Source organism: Bos javanicus, chromosome 4, assembly GCF_032452875.1.
Source record: "Bos javanicus breed banteng chromosome 4, ARS-OSU_banteng_1.0, whole genome shotgun sequence".
Classification (NCBI taxonomy): domain Eukaryota; kingdom Metazoa; phylum Chordata; class Mammalia; order Artiodactyla; family Bovidae; genus Bos; species Bos javanicus.
The window spans coordinates 69,971,374-69,988,154 of record NC_083871.1 but is presented as its reverse complement, the minus strand read 5'-3'; the positions used below and the strand labels follow the sequence as shown (position 1 = coordinate 69,988,154).

General features: G+C 41.7%; 1 long non-coding RNA gene across 3 annotated transcripts in view; it reads right to left on the bottom strand.

The window, feature by feature from the left end:
- Window positions 1-486: 486 nt before the first annotated feature.
- LOC133246229 (uncharacterized) overlaps window positions 487-16,781 on the bottom strand; it is a 24,096-nt gene continuing 7,801 nt past the window's right edge. Inside the window, exons 1-5 of one of the 3 annotated variants that reach the window (XR_009735957.1) lie at window positions 11,793-16,781; window positions 10,978-11,047; window positions 7,536-7,614; window positions 7,062-7,295; window positions 487-6,456 (exon numbers count right to left, since the gene is read on the bottom strand). The exon at window positions 11,793-16,781 is cut by the window's right edge and continues 7,801 nt beyond it. This is a non-coding gene — a long non-coding RNA (uncharacterized LOC133246229). Of the gene's footprint in view, window positions 7,296-7,535; window positions 7,615-10,977; window positions 11,048-11,792 lie in introns of all 3 variants that reach the window. The other 2 variants (XR_009735958.1, XR_009735956.1) reach the window with 2 other exon arrangements.

Here is a 16,781-nt window from a genome sequence, read left to right as displayed (position 1 = left end):
CACACATATTTTATAAATACATTTTGAGAGGCATTAAGGAGCTACAGTGTGTGTGTGAGTTTATTTTATATGCATGAACAAGAATTCAATTCAGGAAACCTGAGATAGATGGAGAGGGTTTTGCAGAGTCAGTACTGTGTTCCACACTGATTGCTATCAAGAAGCAAGCCCAAGGTCTAATTAACCCTCCTCAAATGGAACTAAAATCAAAATCCACCAGAAGATAAGGTTCTTTTAACTTCAATCCCATGTTGCACATACCAGAGAAGCTCAGAAAATACTGTGTGGAATCTGCCATGTACAACGTATGTGTGTGTGTTCAGTCGTGTCCAACTCTTGGTGACCCCATGGATGTAGCCCGCCAGGCTCCTCCATCCATGGGATTTCCCAGGCAAGAATACTGGAATGGCTTGTCATTTTCTTCTCCAGGGAATCTTCCCTACCCAGGGATCAAACCCTCATCTCTCACACCTTTAGCACTGGCAGACAGATTCTTTACCACTGCACCAACCTTGACTCCAGAGAACACAACAGGCATATCTATACAGGTTTAGGATCTGCTTTTCAGTGTACATAAATATTTTGTTTTGCAATAAATCACAGGCACTTGTAAACATGTTCTAGTGTTTTTATGTTGTCTTCTCATCTGATCAGCAATTCCAGACAGTTTCATAAACACAAGAATGCAAAGCTGGGAGTGTATAAGTCAGCTTTTCTTGTGTCTTTTTTTTTTTTTTTTTTTTGCATATTGTGGGCAAGCATATTGATTCCATATTGAAGGAACAAGTTCTTGGTTCTTTTTTTTAAATTTTATTACATCTGGTTTTATTATTATTTTTTTTTTTTACTTTACAATATTGTATTGGTTTTGCCATACATTGACTTGAATCCGCTCCCCTCCCATCTCCCTCCCCATTCCATCCCTCTGGGTCATCCCAGTACACCAGCCCCAAGCACCCTGTCTCATGCATCAAACCTGGACTGGCGATTCATTTCACATATGATATTTTACATGTTTCAATGCCATTCTCCCAAATCATCCCACCCTTGCCCTCTCCCACGGAGGCCAAAAGACTGTTCTATACATCTGTGTCTCTTTTGCTGTCTCGCATACAGGATTATCGTTACCATCTTTCTAAATTCCATATATATAAGTTTGTCTAGTCAAGGCTATGGTTTTACCCGAGGTCATGTATGGATGTGAGAGTTGGACTGTGAAGAATGCTGAGCGCTGAAGAATTGGTGCTTTTGAACCAACCAGTCCATTCTAAAGGAGATCAGCCCTGGGATTTCTTTGGAAGGAATGATGCTAAAGCTTAAACTCCAGTACTTTGGCCACCTCATGCAAAGAGTTGACTCATTGGAAAAGACTCTGATGCTGGGAGGGATTGGGGGCAGGAGGAGAAGGGGACAACAGAGGATGAGACGGCTGGATGGCATCACTGACTCGATGGACGTGAGTCTGAGTGAACTCCGGGAGTTGGTGATGGACAGGGAGGCCTGGTGTGCTGCAATCCATGGGGTCGCAAAGAGTCGGACACGACTGAGCGACTGATCTGATCTGATCTGATCTGACACTGTATTGGTGTTTTTCTTTCTGGCTTACTTCACTCTGTATAGGTTAAAGCATCTGCCTGCAATGCGGGAGACCTGGGTTCAATCCCTGGGTCGGGAAGATCCCCTGGAGAAGGAGATGGCAACCCACTTCAGTATTCTTGCCTGGAGAACCCCATGGATGGAGGAGCCTGGTGGGCTACAGTCCATGGGGTCACAAAGAGTCAGACACGACTGAGCGACTTCACTTTCACTTTCACTTTTCACTCTGTATAATAGGCTCCAGTTTCACCCACCTCATTAGAACTGATTCAAATGTATTCTTTTTAATGGCTGAGTAATACTCCATTGTGTATATGTACCACAGCTTTCTTATCCATTTGTCTGCTGATGGACATCTAGGTTGCTTCCATGTCCTGGCCATTATAAACAGTGCTCCGATGAACATTGGGGTACAGGTGTCTCTTTTCAAGAAATTCGGGTTTCCTCAGTGTATATGCCCAGCAGCAGGATTGCTGGGTCATATGGCAATTCTATTTCCAGTTTTTTAAGGAATCTCCACACTGTTCTCCATAGTGGCTGTACTAGTCTCCTCCCTCCCCACAGCACGACTGAACAAGTGAACCTAAAAAAGTGACCACCACCGCCCCCCTTGTGTCAGGGTTGAAATTAGACACTAAAGAGACCAGCAAACAGAAGAAGCTAAAATAAACAGAGGGAACCACTTTGGAAGCGACAGGTGCAATAGATTAAAACCCTGTAGTTAGCACCGTCTACATAGGAAGAGGCCTATAGCCCTTGAGAAGTAGAAGCCGGACCAAGAAACTATCTGAAAATGAACTGACCCCACACTGTCGGCAACAGCTCCAGAGAAAGTCCTAGATATATTTTTACTGTTATCATTTTTTTTAATTTTAAAGTTCTTGGTTCTTGAATCACAAAGACAATACAAAGTCTTGTGATGAAGAGTGTGGTCCCGGGACTAGCTGCACCAGCATGGCCTGGGAGCTGGTTAGGAATGCAGAACCTTGGGCCCCACTTCATACCTCCTGTGGCAGAACCTGCATTTTTAAGAGATAGAGAATTTGGGTGCACACTGAGGTCTGAGAAGCACTGCCATAAGGGACCCAACTTAGGGAGTGGACTGGAGGAAGTTAAGTAACATGTGACCTGCAAAGACTTGGAAGCTGGATCCGTTTTAGCCAAACCTCGGGACTTCTCCAAATCCAGGAGCTTTCAGCTGCCTTAGATCCTCATTGCTTTGCTCTCTTTCCACTGGAGTTTTCATTGATAAAGTTGTTGCTGTCTGATACTTTTCTCCTGACAGATCAGGAAGATGCAATTCTTTTCTGAAGGCTGACAATTTTTGCCATGCATGCACATTGTCTCCTTAGTTCCCTTGGAGGATCTCTGAAAGCCAAGACCATTTAGTCTTTCTAGACTAGTCTTCTAGACTGGCTCTTTCTGGTCTTCCATGAGAATCTGTATATTTCAAAGTGGTTGAAGACTGTCCAGTCCACCTAGCACCTCTCAACTTTTTGAAACTCATGCCTCATTTTGAAACATGTAAAGATTCCATGTCATATTAATACTATTCAGTGAAAAAAAAAGCAAAGCCCCAGAGTATTTAGAATATGCTACCCTTTGTGTAAGAAGGGAATAAAGGAAAATACTCAGATGTCTGATCACTTCGGCAAAAGAAATACACAGGGGATAAATCAGAAACCAAGGATGTTGGCTACCTACAGGAGGCAGGTGGGATGGGTGGAGAGAAGAGGGGGATTTGAGAGGATGGGAGGGAGAAGAAGGGAGCCATCCTTCTCTGAGAACATCTTATGTACAATTTTGACTCTTAGGTCATAGTAATGCTTCCCATATCCCATAGGTGAATAAATTAATAATTCAAAGGGACCAAGATGTAGGGGGAACCCAAACTGGGATACAAGGACTAACACATGAATTAACTCTATTGCATCCAGACTGGATACTAAGGCTAAAGACAAAAAGAACTGTGTATAAATGCTGTTTCTTTCTTTCTTTTTTTTTTTTTGCCTGTGCTGGGCAACTTGCATGATCTTAATTTATCAAACCCAAGCCCTTGGCAGAGAGAGTTGAAAGCCTGGAGTCTTAACCACTGGACAACCAGGGAATTCCCTCACTGGTTTTTTCTTTTCTTTTTTTTTAATAGTGTTTATTTATTTATTTTTGACTGTGCTGGGTCTTGTTGCTGTGCATGGGTTTTCTCTGGTTGCCTTTCTCAGGCTCCTCATTGCAGTGGCTTCTCTTGTGGGCTTCCCTGGTGGCTCAAACAGTTAAGAATCTGCCTGCCATGCAGGAGACCCAGGTTCAATCCTTGGGTCAGGAAGATCCCCTGGAGAAGGGAATGACAATCCACTCCAGTGTTCTTGCCTGGAGAATTCCATGGATAGGGGAGCCTGTTAGAATACTATCCATGGGGTCGCAAAGACTCCAACATGACTGAGAGACTTTCACTTTCTCTTGTGGAGCACGGGCTCTAAACGCCTAGGCTTCAGTAGTTGTGGCACAAAGGCTTACTTGCTCCGAGGAATGTGGAATCTTCCCAGACCAGGGATCAAACCTGTATCCCCAGCACTGGCAGGCAGATTCTTAACCAGTGGATCACCAGAAAGTCCCAATGCTAGCTTTCTCAGAGGAGTATGGGTTAGCAGGTCTGGAATTGCTTTATGTATATGGTGGAATTGAACAAGTAAGTAAATATATTGTAGATAATGAGACCTAGCTTTTTACTGTTGGAGACTGACACTACAAATAAGAAGAGGAGCCAGTATAAAATGAACCCTGGAGTATTAGCTTGGAATCGTAAGTATCAGTATAAATCCATGGTTTTTAATATATATACAGAAAGAGAGAGGCAGGAGTTAGATATGAGGGCCTAAAAGTATACCACCCCAATGATGATGAGTACATCTACAACCCAAAGCTCTATCTCTATACACTAGTCTCCAATGAAAGGTCTCAGGGCTTTTGGAGAAGTGGTTGATTCCCAGCCAAGGTGTGGAATACACAAGATGAGCCTGGAGCATCCTGAGGGCCAGAAAATAGGAACATGCTCCAAAAAAAAAGATGAGTCTGTTAAAAAAAGACCACAGGAACTATGAAGGAGACAAAAGCTGAAACAATCTGAGCAACAAAATACTTAACATTAGAACTGAATTCTAACCTAGAATAAAATTAACACACACAAAACAAATATCCACATTAATATGATAAGGAAATAACAAAACATATATACACATAACATAAAGTTTACCACCATAACCACATTTAAGTGCAGTTTTGTGGCATTACGGTCACTCACACTGTTGTACCGTCATCCCCACCTCCATCTCAAGAACTCTTTTCATCTTGCAAAACTGAAACTCTACCTGTTAAGCAGTAACTCCCCCTTCTCCTCCAGTAACCACCATCCTGCTTTCTGCCTCTATGGATCTGACTGCTCCGGGTACCTCATCTAAGTGGAATCACATGGTATTCGTCCTTTTGTGCCCGGCTTATTTCACTTAACGAAACGTCCTCCAGGTTCATCCATGCTGTAGCATGTGTTAGACTCTCCTCCCTTTTTAAAGGCTGAATGATATTCTGTTGTGTGTATATACTACACATTGTTTATCTGTGGACATGGGTTGCCTCTAGCCCTTGGCTGTTGTGAACAATGCTGCTAAGAACATATGAGATCCTGCTCTTATATTTACAAATTCTTCACTAAATTATCAGATGTTTACAATATCTCCTGGAACCTGGGATCATTATTACATTCTTATTTTCCAGATGAACATTCAAAGTTTCATGGTTACTTCGTGGCAGAGCAGGGTGTGGAATGCAGGTTTTCCAAATCAACAGTCCTTTTAAAATTTTTATTTATTTTGGCCAGTTTCAGCTAATGATATTCTTTTATTTCAGTTTTTACATTCACGAGTAATTTCAAGCATACAGAAAAGTTCAAGGATAGTGTAAAGTACTCCCAATTCACAACCATTAACAGTTTGTCACTGTGCCAGTTACCAATGTATAGCTGCTCTTCTCCAAAATCCTTGAGTGTGCTGTCTGTTGTCCTGGAACTGGATGCTCTTGATGGTTCTCTGTTGCCAGCTGACTCCATGCAAATCAACAGTTCTTAACTTCCAGTTCCATTGACTAGACAAGGGAGACCACGGATATTGTTCCTTTACTTTTCCTAGGAAAAGAAATACTGCCTAGAATAATCTCCCTCCGGGAACTTTACTGGATAATAGAGAGAAGGACAACCACCCTAGATTTCCAAAACATGGGCGTACCATTACTCTGGCTTTCCAAAACAATCTAAAACATGTTCGGGGGGCCAGAGTGAATATGGCTCTTTTACTGTGAACTCTTTTTTCCTATTCTGGGAGTGTCTGAGGTCTGGGGTGACAAGGTGAGGGGGGTGCATCCCCTAAACCCACAATGATGGGGGATGCTTCAGAATTCTAAGTCAGCCCCCCTAGACACCTCCTTCCATAGAGATCACGGCATCTTATGCCCACAGGTCCCTGGCTGGAATGTGAGGGGAATAAAAGGGAGACCTAGGGTAGGAGGGTGCAGTGGGACAGCATTCGCTTCTGCGGTAACTGGTACTCAGAGCCACCCCACTGTGCCTGGCCCACAGGAAATGCTGTCTCCAGCCTTGCTGAAAGGCACCAGAAACATTAACTGCCTGCAATTTTGACATGTCAGATATTTAATAAGGAACAAATTAGCACTTGGGTCTTCTTTTTTTCTGAGACAATCCAATTTCTATGCCAGGCACCAACTTCTATATTTCAAAATGCATTTTTGAAGGTTAATTAGAGAAGAGGCAGAGATAGTGTTTTCCAAGAGGGATTTTTCTGGTTCCTTCCAGGTCTGTGGATAGCAAAAAAAAATAACTTTCAGACACTGTAAATTGAGTATGTGAAGCTGTGAGAATAAACCCATCTCATTAGTCATCATGTCAATTACAGTATCTAAGGAACAATTTTGTAGCAATAGCATATTTATTTGATGTTGTGAAAGCTACCTGGACCCACAGTTAGGATGGTATTTGCTCTTAATGCTCCGAGCACCTCTTTAACAAAATGGCACTCCATAAAAATTTAGTGTGTTCCTACTGTAATTAAATGGCCCTCGTCATTTTTGCATTTATGATATAAACTATAATGGCTGTAAAATCCTGCAATTAACTTTCCTTGCGCCAACATTTCATACTTGAGAAATTCTCATTACAAATTTCATTACTGATTCACTTATCTGTAATTTGTCCTATGTAACCTAAAGAATATTAACAAATTTAGAGTCACTTTTGCTCTATTAAAAACTAAATATAAAAGTCTTTCACCTAGCAAGTCAATCTTGATATTGCAAATGGTGCAAGTCTGGTATTGAGAATGGGAAGGGAAAGAGACCACATGCTTGAGAAGAGTGGGGTGAAAATGGAGGGATGTAGGTTGGGCGCATTTGAGCTCACCCACCTTCTCAGCGAGAGGCGCGATTGGCCAAGTCCCAGGGGAAAAGCATAGTGCACATGGGGAAATGGCAGGGAAGGGAGGTGAAGAACTGGGGTATCGTGTTCAGGCCTGGGAATTCTCTCCACTCTGCTCGGTCTCTGTCTCTGGTGTTCCTTTCTCTCTTGGGGGCTGAGTTGGCTGGAGCAACTCCTGAAGGGTTGTAACTGGCTCTTTTGCTCAATGGCTTTGGTAGAAAGCCTGTTGAAGAAACTTTGTCATTACCAGTGGAGAAATGGAAAAAGAGTTCAACAGGGGAGGAAAAGGTGACTGGGAATATGCCACATGCATTTCAGTTTTCCATCTTGCAGGGCACAGATTGGTTTGCGTTAAGACCTGGAGAAACTTTCTACCTCCTCTCTCTCCACATACCCCTCTGCCCACTTTTTAAAGCAGAAACAAATCTACACTCACCTCGGAGTGAAATGAAAGTTGACTAACCTGGTGTGCCAAAACTGGAATTCTAGTTCTCATTCTGTCACCTCTGCGCTGAGTGACTGGGACAAGCTTTGTGACCTGTCTGAGAAAGAAAGGGGTTTCACTAGAACGACCACTGATATTCCCTAAGGTCCCCCAAGGACAGTTCATTTCCTCATGGATTAAACCCAGAACCTCTCTTCATCCAACAAATGGATTGGTGACCCTTGGACCAGAAGCCCTGGGTTTCTATAACAGTGATCTCCACCACAAGCGGCCTGAGTCAATATTTCCCCCCCAATAACATCCTGTCTCAGCATTTCACTGCCTTCCATAACTGCATTCATTTTATTCTAATTTGTAATTAACTTTTACAAAATTAAATTGGAGATAGAAAATTACTGTCCCGACATAAATAATCCTGCTGCTGGATGTGGCAGTGTTAACACAATCAACAATACAATTCATAAATGAAAGAAATGTTGTCATACTTATTACTTCTGTGTGCTCCATCTTTTATAGAATATTACAGTGTAAATTGAAATTTTATATGATTTAATAAACCTCAAAAAGATATTATGGCCAAGTAACCGCATCACTGTAACAAATTGTCCGCCTCCCTCATTACAGAGCTTTCTCCTCACTCGGGGCTCACAGCCTCATTATCAGAGCAGTGTCTTTGACAACCCAGAGCCCATTAAAAACACCTTGAAGAAAGGGTACCCCGTACTGTGGAGTTTCAACATCTATACCAGGCTGGCATCCTTAGGACGGTGTTATAAAATGAGGAAACAGGGCCTTCCATTTTTCATCCAAGGAATCAAGCAACAAGCACGTGATCTGGGACTGTAAGCCAGCCCCGCCACACCCCCTAGGTGACCCAAGCCTAGTGCGGCAGGGGCACAAAGACGCTGCTGTCAAACAATCGAAGGACAAAAGAGAAGGGGGTTTGTTACCCTGCAACTCTTTAGCTGGCTTTATAGGGCTACTACTTTAAAGTTTCTTTGTTTTCAGAGCATCAGGGCTCTGCTTGTTGCTGATTGCCATTTTTCACAGGCTTCTGCCTCAGCCAGGAACTCATTAGGGCGGCGGCAGACAGACAGTGGGCAGAACGGACCAGCAGTGCGATTCCAACCCGGTCTCTCCCCTTGGTGCCCGTGCTTCCCCCCAAAAAACCCTGTTTTCCATTTTGGCACGAGGGAGCTGAGGGATGCAAGTGCTCCAATTATATGCAGTGGTTTTCTCCGCGCCTGGTGTGATGTCTGTAGCTTCCAGCTATGTGTGGGATACACTTGCACTGGAGAATTTAATGACTTGTTTTACTGCTGCCTGCCATCAATATTTATCTATATTAACTGAAGAAAGGCATTACTCGAAATGGCGTTTCACACCTCTGAGCATTATACAGTAATTCTGAAGTCGTAAGTTGTACCAAATTCTATGGGCAAACACAGACATACAGTGCGAATGGAAATAACCCAACTCGAGGTTTTTAAACTTGAATTGTCGGCAGCAATCTGGGAAACCAAAGGCAAAATTATCTGAGTTGCTATAGGTGAGAATGACTGGGTAGAAAGCAATGGAAACAATCTTTTCTCTGCACGGTTTTTCTTGAGTTAATAAGAACACCTCACAAGTATATAAAATAGAGAAGAAAAGTGCAGACAAGGCAATGAGACAATGCAGATGAGATCCGGGCTTATTTCCACCTTTATCTTTTAAGCAAGCAGGCCTGGAAATCTCCCTTCCCTATTTCCCCTTATTCTGCTTCCACCCTGGGTCAGCTTTCTCACTCTCTATCCTCCCTGTCAGAGAGCCTTCTCTGACCCCATCTTATCATGCAAACATTTCCTGGTTTGCTTCTCTTCAATGTATTTGTTGAATGAATGTCTCACTCACATGATGGTTTATGCCCTTGCTTACTGCCTGCCTCCCCACTAGCCTTTAAGCTTCTTGAAGGCAGAGATGAGTCAGACCGACTCACCGTTCTGCCTCCAGGAAGGAGCACAGGTACACGGTGGTGGGGGCCACCTTGCACTTGCAGAGTGCATTATCTACCCTAGGAGACCACAGGCTTGACCACAGACCACAGTGGCTATTTCTACTGTCTATACAGACCACATCATTTTGAGTCAACACCTTTAAAAAGATCATTTCAACATCTCATGCTTGAGCTCTTCTCAAAGACCAGAATTTTCAAGCGTAAAAGGATGTAGAAGACCAGTTGGGCCAATCTTTCACTTTACAGAGGAAAGAACTTAGTTCTGGGGGAACTGGGAGACTCATCCAAGGTCATTTGATGCTTTGCAGTGGCAGGAGAAGCTTCAGAACCTGGGCTTCTGACAGTCTTCTGGTTCCAGCTCTCTCTCTACACAGTTTTACTCTGTCTCCAAAGTTATATTTTCCAGCCAAAAGCTTCTACAATGGCTTGACTTTCACATTCTGGTCTGAAATGTACATCTTATAATTCTCCCATCTTAAGAAATTATGTTTATGGGACATCTGGGCAAGAGAATTAGTCCTCAATTCATAATAGATAAGGTTTACATTTTTAATAACGGAATTTGAACTTCATAGAAACTTTATAACTGTACTACTAGCCCAACATACTTGGTTTTACATTCATCCAAAATTACTCACCCAGCGACTTTCTACACTTTGGAAGAAATACCAGACTTGGAAATAGAAATAGTGAACAGAAGGACACACATTCAGGGGGAGTTTGATTCCCAGTCTCTCTGAAATTGTAAAAGCCTGCTGCTATTTGGTGGATTCCATAAAATAGGACTGACACATAATTTTTTTTAAGTGTTAAGTGGAATTAATTTATTTTCATTTTAGAGCTTGGAAGCACTCCTTGAATTAACCAGAGATACCCTGAAGAATGAACTACAAGGCTGAGAATCACTGAATTAAGATGCCGAAAGCAGTAGGTAAGACCTTGTATATATCCATCTGCATTCAGGCATGAATCTTAGCATGACTTATAAAGTGATTTATGTTCCTTAAATAAATAGACAGGCATATTTAAAAGGGGTTTAAAAGGTGTCAAGAAAAAAAAAACTTCAGAAAACACTGGTGCTTCTTGCTGTTTACAGAAAACAAGGGGAGATGTAGGTCTAATTTCATGCCATCCTAGGCACTAGTACTTGTAGTAAATAAAATTATATACTAAAATAAAATCTTTTATTTCAATTACATCTGCTTATCAACTAAGTTCTGAATAAAATTAATTTGCTATTTATTCACTAAAATTATTTTGTGCTATTTGCTTATGTATCTTTGCTAAATAAAGAAAAGCATGGCTCATAATATGGGGCAGAATCTTTGAAAATGGAAAAATATGTAAAGCTTTCTTTTAACATCAAATCAATATCTCATTTTCTTAGTGATTAATTCAGAATGAGCATCCAGCTCTTAAGGTTTTAACTAATGTATATCTCAATCTTTTATTTACTCTTCATACCTCCAAAACAGGATCATTTCTGTATCAGTTGATCACGTTATTGATATTCCCTGTATTAGGTCAGTGGAACCTGCAGAGATGAGAAAACAGTTTTAGGTATCTTGAAATCAGGGTACAGAAATTTTCTTCATTCTTTCAGGCTAACAAGCAGTGACAGGTATTCAAAGCATCAAACTGTCAACTCTGGGACTTCTACTGTCGTCTGCATCATAATCTATTTCTTAGTAACACTTGGTCTGAGCGGCAGTAATAGAATTAATTATACTTCATTTTGCTGCCTTTAACAGTATTGACCAAATTTAAGAACAAATGAGAAGTGCTTATCAAGCTTGAAGAAAATAATCCATCAGTGGCACAATTTAAATTCTCTGCAGTTCTCTTATTAATCAAAGTAACACTTACTATCCTATCTCCACTTCCCATTAACAGTCATTAAGCCCTGCTGCTGATTGAAGCAATTTCTTTAGGGATCTCAACCTCATTTTTAAGAGAACCTACTTTAGTGGAAAACAATATCATATAAGCACAGCAACTTAAAAGAGAAGGGAGAAGGTTCTTCAATCATGTTCTGACCTTGATATTTCTCAGTGGTGTAAGTTCGAAAAGTACACAGCTGCGAGCTTAGGAACTTCAGGAGTGAATGGCTGCCCTTGCCCAGCACCCGAGAGAGGCACAAATCCAACAAGCAAGGCATGGACTTGGGTTAAACACCTTGCCAGCCCTTCTAAGCTACTGGGCCCCCTGGGTCATTCTTTCACAGGGTCAGCTGCATCTCAGACACAGGGAACACACTGAGAAGGGCCTGCCAGGAATACCTTGGTCTTGACTTGTGGCTCTGAGCAGGTGCATGGTGGAGACATAAGACAAGACATCTGGAGTCGCAGGACGTTGAGTTGGAGGCAATACTCAGCACTACTAACCTGCAGGACCTTGAGGAACTAGTTTGTTCTTTCTGTCTTCATTTTTTCTCTGAATAGAAATAATAATATCATCTGCTAGATGTACTTTTCCAAATTGCTGTAGAAAGCACATCAGAAAATGTATGTGAATATCCTTTGCAATTGATTAACACCTTACAAATGTGAACAAGTCAAGTCCTAGAAGTCACAGACAGTGTTTCGTTCAATGCTCTCCCCAGGTCCTTGCCCAATGCTTATCTGTAGTAGGTGCCCAATTAAGTACTGAGTTAATGCTAAAGAAGATATTTCCAAAAGTGAGAATAAGGGAATTCACATGATTAAAGTGAGGCAATGGTCTTTCAAAAACACCTGTGGAGTGGAATGGGGCCATAGATGTACCACATACAATTGTAGGGCACTGGGTGAAGACAAAGCATGACTAGAATCAAGGGAATTTGGAGGGCAATGTCTTCAAGGCTAAAAAGAACTCTGTGATTAGTATGATTGAGGAAATAGTGGTCACAAGAGGAAAAAGCCGAGAGAGTGTTGGTGATTGGTGAGGTAAAGCAACACCCACAAGCCAGTCTGGTGATGCCAAGGAAGAGGCTAGTACCGAGATGAGGTTAGTACTTCCTCACCAAGGACCCTCTACCTTCTGCCCCTTGGGATTTGTCAGTGCCACTGACAGCAGCTTCAGTAGCTGGGCTGTTACTAGTCAAGCCACCAAGTTGAATGCAAAGGAATCACACATCAGGGTTTGGGGTGGACCTGGGCTTTGGCGCTAGGATGGCATCTTATCCACCAGTGTTACTGTATCAAGGCATCTAGTGCCCTAGACCTTCTCATCTGCATAATCCCATGGAAATCAGTGTTTCCTTCTTGTTATTCACTGTAATTCACTGTAATCCCAATATTTATAAAAGCCAAAGGCACTGGTTATAAAATTTCAAGGTGGTAAAACACTCAGCATTTATCCTGCTCCATCTTATGGAGGAGGAAACTGGTTCAGAGAGGTCCAGTGGCTTGCCTGAGGTCACCAAGCTGGGCACGGTTGGCCAACTTTAGCTCATTCAGAAGTGACCTTGCTCCTTTGCACTGCCTTTTGAGGTCTCTTGTGAAGCCCTTCTATTTTTCCCAGAGAAGGCTGTGTTCCTTTGGAGGAGACCCAAACAGCCCTCTCAGGAAGGACTTCTGCACACATCTGTCCCCTTATTTTTATGATTTAGGCATAGGACCCTTTTGCTTTGGGCTGGCTCCAACATAAGGGTGTCAGAGATTGGACAGGATAGATAGATCTATTATTTTGCTTTAATGGTCAAAGTCCTGGGAGAGATCAATCAAGACTCGGATCTGAATTTGCTCGGCCAGCATAGACGTGAAGACGCTATTCAATAGGCTGTTGGGCCTGATGAATAAAGACAATCATATAATCAATGAAGAGATGGAACCACCCCAGATTCCAATGATCACTAATGTTTCCAGTTTCAAATCATGTCCTGCTCTTGAGATGCTCCCAGGCCAAAAGAGAGCAGAGTTCAGCAGAGAGTGAATTTTCTTTCCTTGAAGAGATGAAGGGCACCATCCACCACTTAATTTCTGGTAAGGCATTAAATGTATGATTCTCATCTCTCAGAAATGAGAAGCTGAGCTGAATTTTTGGATCAATGGAATACCTACTCCTGTTAAAGCACTTAAAGAGGAAAACATCTACAAAATGTCCCATTAGGCTGACAAATTTATAACACTATGAAAAGTGTGCCAGCAGTTTCAAAGCCGACTAGAGTGTTGTCATTTAAAGAGTATGAATGGATTTGAGTTTAGCGATATCTCATCGACATGAACAAGTTTAGCCATCACATCCCTTCCCAATATTTCCCCCATTTACTTTTAACTAGGCATCCGTATGCCATGACAGAATGTGGACATCATCTTAAAAAATCAGTTGTAAAATGAATGATATTAAATGTACTTTCACAGCATGAAGACATGGAAATATATTCTCATCTTGATGTGCAGGGCTGTACAGACATAAATGCCATTAGCATTGATGGTAATTATGTGCGTAAATCCCCACGCTCTGGATGAGATTATGCCCCTTAGTTTGAAAGTACAATGACGGGCTCATTTTTGAGACTAGAAACAGCTGAGACTCCCCGCTCCCCCCCCCTCACTGGAAGAGAGATCCAGAGTGGCTTAGAGCGTAAAATCTGATCACCCACTTTCCCAAAACATGCAATTCAAGCATTTTAAAACTCTTTTGCCTCAGAAAAGCTAAAAATGTAGGAAAAAAGTCTTAAACTGCTACCTGAGTATTCCAGTAATTTATGACAGATCATTCATAGTTTCCTGTCACCTGTGAGGGTGGGTATACCGCAGGAGCTATAAACTCTCACCACCAATTTTTTTTTATTATGGTCTGATAACTAGCAAGAATAATATTTTTTTAAGTCAACCCAGAAAAGGCTATTTAGCTACAATGAAAATTTGTGGAAAGTGAGCACATTCAGCATCTTGCTCATCAAAGCCAATATATCCTAATCTTATGAAAATAGGCAGCAGATGACAGTGTCAGGGAAAAAGTTCAAGTCTCCTGTTTTTAATTCTTAAATTAATAAGGCAGAATGGCCCAGAGTTTTGGTTAGACCTCACCTTATACTGTAGGGAAACAAAAAAAGTCCTCTTTGCCAAAAAGTCAGAAGACATTGCCACAGGGGACCACCTGGTTTATAACTTTACAAACACTTTATCAGGGGAAGATGGGGCAAGGAGACACATGTAATTAAAATATACTAAAAAAACAAGCCATTGTGGCTTTCAATTACAATGGAACTAAGAAGCAACCATATTATTTCTACAAACTATTTTCACTTAGCACAGTTCAGATGGAATTATTGCCATGACCTTTTAAAAATGTGAAAGAGTGAATCAATACCCTTTCACAGGCAAGATTGCAGGAGCAAAATTGGCCGTGCTGTAATAGTGTGTATTTCTGCATCAGAAGGCAGTTGAAACCTAATTATCGTCAATCACATACAAGGTAGCTCCCCATCTTGATGAGCCCAGGTGGGCAGAAGTGTGCACAGGAGGGTCTGTGCCTGTGGGTCTTCGTGGAGGAGGAACACGTGTGGTGAAGAGGCCGGGGGAACCTCGGATGCCCTGGGCAGGCGGAGTAAGGCTTACAGGTGAGTTATAGGGACTGTCACTCATTTACAATAACTAACACTGGCCTGTCAGAAACAGCCACCTGTAAATGATGTATGAATGGCTGGCAGCCTGCCATCCCCCAATAGACCTTGCAGCCAAGAATCACATTTTATTGTCGAGGTCATCGGAATGCTTACTTGGATACATGCCATATATTATTAAAAAATAACAAACAGCCAATCAGCAACAATTCTTAAGGCTCAAGGGCAAAATAGCCAACCTGCCTTTTGAAAATAGAAAAGCGAACACCCAAGATCCATTTTAGCAGGTAATTTTTTAATTGCTTCTCTCCAGATATAAAGAAGTAATGCTCTGGAGAAGCCTAAGCCTGGTAATACAATGTCAGATAGAGAGCATACATATGGATATTCACTTTCCCTAAGCTCTTTTATCCATGATGCCAGCCAAACAAAAAGAAAAACCAACTCCTCTTCATCAACAATAGTGACAGCTCCAACTGCTAGACTTCCTGCTGATAAGTTCCCAGGCTATGAAAGCCACAGCAACCAGTTAGGGAGGTGAGGAAATAAGGACTTCAGGTTTGACTTTTCTATTCAGTTCCATCTTTTTGGATTCTGCCTGAAACACTAAGATAATCATATATACTATGACACTTTTATTTGGTGCAATCTTATTTGTAAACCACCAGAAGGCTATATCATATTTTTAATTTTATTCAATAGACTAAGTGTGAGTAGAAGTTTCAACATTATTCCAACACAAGAAACACAACACTAGGACTTCCCTGGAAGCACAGAGGTTAAGACTTCACCTTCCAATGCAAGGGGTGCAGGTTCGATCCCTGGTCAGGGAGCTAAGATCTCACATGCCTCACAGCCAAAAACCAAAGCCTAAAAGAGAAGCAATATTGTAACAAATTCAATAAGGAGTTAAAAATGGTCCACATAAAGAAATCTTTTTAAAAACCCACATTATTAATGTTATGGATGTTAAGCCATGAAGAAGTGTTTGACAGCCCCCTTGTAACTTTGCTTTAAAGCTCTCTCCCCCCAAAAAAATCTGTTCTGTAGCCATACACTTTCAAATATTGTCCTGTCTACCTTGGGGCTGAAAAATCTCAGAATCAGCCTGCACAGCCTCCAGCTTCACTTGCTGCCATGGAAATGAAGGATTTGGCATATTTGTTAACATTATATAGTAATTGGACAATCTTTTGTTCAATGCTCTTAATGTTCCTAGAATAAAAACATTAAAAATGCACTTAAAAAAACTGGTAATACTCATTTCACACAAGCAATAGTTTTTAATTTAGAAAAAGAGTATAATTGAAATTACATTTGTTATGCAGAGACTACCAATAATTATCTTGGCTTTAAATATGCAGACACAAAGATTCCTTTGGAACTGATGACTCTTTTCAGAAGTGGCTACTACTGGTTGAGCTCAGTGATCCAGGCCCTGGCCTGCGAAGCAGGTGGTCCCCAGGAGTAGCAGATGGCCTTCCAGAGCTGCCGGGTAGCACCTGTGCCAATTTAGCCAGGACACGCCTGCCCCGCAGTAAGCCACAGTGCTGGTCCCAGTCACCCCGCCCAACCACAGAGCTCTTCATTAGACAGATCCTTTTCCCACAAAACAGTGACACACCATTGTTTTAGCCTCTGGTTTCCTAATATGATCATCAAAAATGAGAGAACTTAGACACATATGACAAAACTGAAAAGAGAAGTTGGAATCCTGCCC